Below are 7,169 nucleotides of genomic sequence, written 5' to 3'. Positions count from 1 at the left end.
ATAACTATCTATCTAACTCTATATCTATATCTGTCTGTCTGTCTGTCTGTCTGTCTGTCTGTCTGTCTCTCTCTCTCTCTCTCTCTCTCTCTCTCTCTCTCTCTCTCTCTCTCTCTCTCTCTCTCTCTCTCTCTCTCTCTCTCTATATATATATATATATATATATATATATATATATATATATATACACACACAAGTATACATAATCTTTCCTCATAGTTCTAGCGGAAATGAATTTATGAGACATTTTGTAACTTAAATTATCGTTATTCAGAACTGGGTAAAAAATAATTATATGTATTAGTCAGGTAATAAAAGCACTGTAAGATGCTGCTTTGGATTTATTCGCATACACACTAGTGCGCGCACACACACACACACACACATGCACACAGAATGGATATTGGTCCTGGTTCCGGTTCACGTGGGTTCAGGTAGGTTCAGCGGGTTCCATGTTATCCAATAATAGGAAGACCAGGAAGAATAGGAAGACCAGGAATAGTAGGAATAGGACCAGCAATAGTAGGAAGAGGACCAGGAATAGTAGGAAGACCAGGAATAGTAGGAAGAGGACCAGCAATAGTAGGAAGACCAGGAATAGTAGGAAGAGGACCAGCAATAGTAGGAAGAGGACCAGCAACAGTAGGAAGACCAGGAATAGTAGGAAGACCAGGAATAGTAGGAAGAGGACTAGGAAGCACTCCTGTCTCCAAGCATTCCTTGAAGGCATCCAGCTGTGGGGGGGAGAGAGATATAGTTATCGAGGTTATTGATATTTTTTCAGGTTAGAGAGAAATAAGATACTGAGGTTATGGATCTTTTTCAGGTGAGAGAGTTTGAGATATTATAGGGGTTATGGATCTTTTTTTTTCAGAGAGAGAGAGAGAGAGAGAGAGGTTATGGGGGTAATTGATCTTTTTTTTCAGGTTGGGAGAGAGAAAGAGAGAGAGAGAGAGAGAGAGGTTATGGGGGTAATTGATCTTTTTTTTCAGGTTGGGAGAGAGAGAGAGAGAGAGAGAGAGAGAGAGAGGTTATCGATTCTTTTTTTCAGGTTAGAGATAAGTTATAGAGGTTATGTTGTTTTTAGTTTTGAACAACCACCATGTAACACCTATAGTAAAATTTCCACAAAAGACTGATAATGATCGTGAAAGTAAGCTTCGTATCTGAAGACTAAATTTTTTTGGCTATGACATGCAGACTACCAGGCAATTCTCTCTCTCTCTCTCTCTCTCTCTCTCTCTCTCTCTCTCTCTCTCTCTCTCTCTCTCTCTCTCTCTCTCTCTCTCTCTCTCTCTCTCTCTCTCTCTCTCTCTCTCTCTCTCTCTCTCTCTCTCTCTCTCTCTTCAGCCATCCTTCTACCTATCAGTTATTATGTTTGTATCTATCGTACTCACATTGCCAAGCTTCTCCGCTATGCAGATGAGGAGCTCCGGCAGTGCTAAATTGACTTCTACATCGACGATGACTATTGCCAAGACATCCAAGAGTAGCGGACATGTTAGGTCGACTGTGGTAGAGGAAGGGGAGAGGGTCGATTAGGTCAAGTGAGTAGAGAACCTGCCTGATGTTTAATAGGACGCAGCGCAGAGCAGGACAGGACAGGGTTATGAAGAGGATGACAGGGAGGCAGGGCAGGGTAATGTTGAGGAAGGCAGGTCAGGGTAATGTAGAGAAAGACAGGGGAGGGTTATGTAGAGGAAGGCAGGGCAGGGGAAAGGTATAGGATGGAAAGGGAGATTAATATAACGGAAGGCAGGGCAGGGTACTGTAGGGGAAGGCAGGGCAGGGCATGGTAGTTTAAATGAAGGAAGGGCATAGCAGGATACTGTATGGGAAAGCAAGATAAGGCAGGGTAGTGTACCCCCTGGGGGTAGGGGGGTTTTTCAAGAATACTCCCCCAGTATCTCTGCTTGTCGTAAAAGGCGACTAAAAGGGTTGGCGGAGGATTACTGTCCCTCCCCGGAAAACAACTAACTAAAAAAACAAACAATAAGCCTCGGACAAGGACTGACAAAACGATGACGACCATTACCGGACAAAGGACATGGTTATCGGAACGTGGAATGTAAGGGGAGCGAATGATGAGGTGAAAGAGAGAGAGATTGTCCAGGTGCTTGAGGGTGCGAAAGTGGATGTATGTGGAATAACTGAAACAAAATGGAGAGGAGAAAGTGTGAGAGAATGGGAGTATGGATGGGGTATATGTGCAGGAGTAGGTGAGAATAAGAGGGCAAAGGAAGGAGTATGTATAGTTGTGAGTAAAAGATGGAAGAAGAGCATAAGACAGTATGGATCAGTTGGGTCAAGGATTGTGTGGGTAAAGTTGAAAGTTGGAATACAAATGTGGGCGATTGTGTGTGTGTGTATGCGCCAATGCAAGATCGTGCTAGAAGAGTGAGAGAAGAGTTCTGGACAAATGTAGAAGTGTGCATGGAAAAGTTTGGAAGGAATGATAGAGTGTTTTTGATTGGTGATATGAATGGTAAAGTTGGGAATGTGAAGGTGGATGGAATAGTTGGTGAGTGGGGTGTGCCTGCTGAGATAGATGAGAATGGAAGTGCGTTAGTGGACATTTGTGCTGGGAGGGGCATGGTGATAGCCAATACCCTCTTCAGGCATAAAATGATCCACAGGTATACATGGCGAGTGATGAGAAGGGTGAGTGGTGAACTGATTGAAAGGAAGGCAATGATTGATTATGTGTGTGTGGATGAAAGGATGCGTAGATGTGTAATGGATGCAAAAGCTCACAGAGGTTGGGGGAGTGGACTTTCTGACCACTACTTGGTGGTGGCCAGAATTAGAATTCAAGTAAGATGGAGGAATAGAAGAAGGGAAAGACGAGAGGAAGGAGTAGTTGCAAGGAGAGTGGAAAGGTTACAAGAGGATGAGAAAAAGGCAGAGTATAAGAGAGAAGTGGAGGAACGATTGGACAAATATGAATTGGAGCAGATGAGAGACGTGGAAGGTGTGTGTAGGATTTTTACAGAAGAAATATGCGCAGCATGTGATGTGATGTGTGGAAGGAAGAGAAGATGGAGGGGGGTGCAAGGAACAGCGTGGTGGACTGGAGAGGTGAGACAGGCTGTGGCACAAAAGAAGAAAGCATACAATGAATGGATGAGAAATAGGGGCGTGGAAGAAGTTGAGAGGCAGAAGAGTGAGTTATATGTAGAAAAAAAAGAGAGGTGAAAAGATTAGTAAGAGAGAGTAAGAAGAGAGTGGATGAGGAATTTGGAAGGAATTTGAGTGTAAAGTGGAGGGACTGTAAGAAAATGTTCTGGAAAGAGGTGAAAAGAGTAAGACAGGGTGGAAGTGAAGTTAGCAGGGGAGTGAAAGATAAAAATGGTAGATTACTAGTGGAGAAGGGAGAAAAAGTGAGCAGATGGAGAGAACACTTTAAGGAATTGTTGAACATAGAGGATGGAAGTATTGCGAGTATAAGTGGCTGGGGAATGGCTGGGAGAAGGAGGGAGGTGAGACGACAGGAAGAAATCAGTAGGATAGAAGTTGTGGAAGCCATGAAGAAAGTTAAATCGGGCAAAGCCCCAGGAATTGATGAAGTGTGTGGTGAAATGCTGAAGCATGGGGGAGAGATAGTAGTAGAATGGATGTGGAAGATGTGCAGATTGGCCTGGGAGGAAGGTAGAGTCCCGGAGGATTGGAAGTCAGGTATAATTAGTCCCTTGTACAAAAGAAAAGGGGAAAAAGAAGTGTGTGGTAATCATAGGGGCATTTGTCTTCTTAGTATAATAGGAAAAGTGTATGGTAGGATACTTATTGGCAGAGTTAGGGAAAGAACAGAGAAATTAGTTGGAGAAGAACAGGGAGGGTTTAGGAAGGGAAGAGGTTGTGTAGATCAGATATTCATTCCTAGATCTTTAGTGAAGAAGTTTCTAGAGAAGGGAAAGAAGTTGTATGCGACTTTCATGGATTTGGAGAAAGCATATGACAGGGTGGATAGACAAGGATTGTGGAAAGTGTTAAGAATATATGGAGTAGATGGGAAGTTGTTGAATGCTGTGAAGAGTATGTACGATGGTGCGAAATCTGCAGTGCGTGTGGATGGTGAACTAAGTGAATTTTTCTCTTTGAAAGTTGGGTTGAAACAGGGATGTGTCATGTCTCCATGGTTGTTCAATCTTTACATGGATGGGGTAATAAAAGAGGTACAAGGTAGGGTAGTGGATGTTGGAGTGGCCCTGGTGAGAGAGGATAGTGTTTGGAAACTCCCTGTACTGTTGTTTGCAGATGATACTGTGTTGTTGAGTGAAGACGAAGGGGAGCTGCAAGGCTTGGTGGATGAGTTTGGGAGAGTGTGTAAGAAACGGAATCTAAAGGTGAATGTAGGGAAGAGTAAAGTGATGGTCTTTGGGAGAGGTGAAGTCAGTGAATGTACAGCGAGGTTGGATGGTGAGGAATTGGAAAATGTGAGTACGTTTAAGTACTTGGGTAGTGTGAGGAGTAAGGATGGAGGTTTGGAGGGTGAAGTGCGTGAAAGGATACAGCAGGGAAGAAAGGTTGCTGGTTCCTTGAAAGCAGTGATAAGAAACAGGGAAGTGAGCATGGAAGTGAAAAAGTTACTACATGACAGTATTGTGATACCAACTCTAACGTACGGAAGTGAAGCTTGGACGTTGTTGGAAGGACACAAGTCAAGAGTGAGAGCAGTGGAAATGAGTTATTTAAGAGGAGCCTGTGGAGTCACATGGAGAGACAGGCTGACGAATGAGGATATAAAGGAGCATTGTGGTGTGGATGTGGATGTGATAGGAAGCGTTATGAGGAACACACTGAGGTGATTTGGCCATGTGGAGAGGATGGAGGGTGAAAGACTGACGAAGAGAGTGTATGTGAGTGAGGTGGAGGGGGGAAGAGGGAGGGGGAGGCCGAGGATGAGATGGAGGGATAGGGTGGAGAGGTATATGAGAGAGGGGGGTGTGAGTTGGGAGCATGGCAGTGAGATGGCGGGGGACAGGGCGACTTGGAGGCGATTTGTTTGTGGCCACCCCAAACGGGATTGAGGCGTCTGGCAATAGATAGATAGATAGATTGTTGTGTCTTCGTCATTGTCATCGTCTTAGAATTATTTTAACTCTCCTTCCCACAAATAAAAACAAATGAGCCAGAAGATTAACAGATTCACCATACAAGAAAAACATATTAGTCAGAAGAGTAAACAGATTCACTGCACTGAATGACCTGAAGAATCCAGTTTGCCAGAATAAATGGAAAAACTAAAGTTTTCACATTAAAGTGAAGAAATTTAGTGAATACAAGAAAAGCCGAGGTGATGAGGTGTAACAGACAGTTGGAGAAGAACGCTGTGTAAGCTTGATTGGGAAAGAATTGGAGTAAATGAAGTATTTTACGTACTTAAAGGTGGCCAAAGAAGCAGATGGAACTAAGGGAACTGAAATAATTCGTAGAACAGGAGACAAGGCATATTAGGGTACTGTGAAGCATGGGGAAGAAGGGGTCAGGGTAGGAAAGCAATGTGACCCAAACAGTCCTGTAGGGATGCAAAGAGCGATCTTTGAATTTTAGGAACTGAAAAAGGGTGCAAGCTCTGATGATGAAGTGCTCCAGGTTTGTATGTGGAGTTAGATGACGTAGCACAGTGAGAAAGGACATTGAAAGAGCGTGAAAGACCAGGAACGTGTGAGGGTAGGCATAGTGCAATGGAAAGGGCAGATCAGGGTATGTTATGGGTGGTGGGAGATTGTGAAAGGATACTGATCTGAAGTGGAGTGAGTGAGGGAAATGATTAGGCCTAGAAGATGGTGGAAGGATAGTGCTGAAACAAATTTTCAGCTCTAGAGGTGTGACCATCCAGGAGTGTGAGAAGCGAGTATGGAATATAGCAAATTGGAATGAAGTGGCTTAGGGAAGAACGACTCAACCAGTAATCTGTATGGGCAAGAAGTGAAGCAGCTGGGGTAAGCCGTGATTAAGAAGAGCATGAACGTGAATGATTTCAAGACTGCTTTACGTAGATCATTAAATACGACAGTTGAGAAACAGAATGAGAGTGACAGGTTGCTTTCTTCTGTTTTCCGGCACCACCAACCTGGAATGAGCAGCATGTCGTGAGAATGGAATTAAATCATAGTATTGCCACAAAAATAACAAAGCTATGGTACTGGAGCCAGAGCAAAACAGAATCACATAAAATACAGCAGTGGTATGGGAGCCGTAATAAAACACAGTCGCATAACATAAGGATATGAGAGCCAAAGTAAAACCGAATTACATAACATTAAGTTAGGGTATGAGAGCCAGAGTAATACAATGACATAGCGATAAATTAGGATATGAGAGCCAGAGTGAAACAGAATCATATAACATATAGTTAGGGTATGAGAGGGAATGTAAAACAACTACATAACATAAAGTTAGGAAATAAGAGTCAGAGTGAAACAGAATCACATAACATGTAGTTAGGGTATGGGAGGCAGAGTAATCACATAACATAAAGCTGTGGTATATGAGCCGGAGTAAAATAGAATCTGAAAATCAGCTTAAAATAGAATGACAGTATGAAAATCAGCATAACATGAGTGACAGTATTAAAATCGGCGTAAAAGAGTGACTTCATGAAAATTAGTGTAAACCAGAATATTATAAAAATAAACAGAGGGACATTATGATAATCAGCATAAAACAGAGTGATATTACCTTCAATATCAACGAGAGCCGCCAAGTTGATCTCAATTCCCAGTTCTGCGGCGCACTCGGGCAAAAGCTCCGTTATGAGGCCCAGCAGGTCAAGGTCTAGGGGTACGGTGAGTAGCGTAAGAGCCGGTAGGCATTTTATCACGTCGAGCACGCAAGTCAGAAGCGACCCATCACATAGCTTGACTGCAAAGGGTTCGGAGAGGGGGGTTAATGGAGACGGGGAGAAAAGTTTGAGGTAGGGAACGCATCTGAAAGATGGAGGACGAAAGAGGGAGACGGCCGACGAAACTGGAAGGTCGGAGTAAAACGGAGAGGAATTGGTACAGTTGGGAAGTAGTGAATGCTCATCTTCACCTATTGCTTTGGGCTGTGGAGGGTTACGGAGAGTGTTAGTAGAGGGGCAGTTGAGGGGGGAGACCAAGGAAGAACGGGAAGAACGGAGAAAAAGGGAAACGAACTGGGAGGCAGAGAGAGAGGAAGAAGCGCTC

The 7,169-nt window shown here is 43.7% G+C and overlaps 1 long non-coding RNA gene across 1 annotated transcript; it reads right to left on the bottom strand.

Annotated features, from left to right (window-relative positions):
* Positions 1–607: 607 nt before the first annotated feature.
* On the bottom strand, positions 608–6,753 carry LOC145418016 (uncharacterized). The gene is made up of 3 exons (XR_013900627.1): positions 6,682–6,753; positions 1,398–1,510; positions 608–734 (listed from the first exon to the last, which is right to left on the bottom strand). It is a non-coding gene; the product is annotated as an uncharacterized LOC145418016 (long non-coding RNA).
* Positions 6,754–7,169: the final 416 nt, after the last annotated feature.

Source organism: Coenobita brevimanus, chromosome 112, assembly GCF_032717465.1.
Source record: "Coenobita brevimanus isolate Jiangsu-jjx chromosome 112, ASM3271746v2, whole genome shotgun sequence".
NCBI lineage: Eukaryota > Metazoa > Arthropoda > Malacostraca > Decapoda > Coenobitidae > Coenobita > Coenobita brevimanus.
Note: the sequence above shows the minus strand (reverse complement) of the source record. Positions and strands in the feature narration are given on the sequence as shown.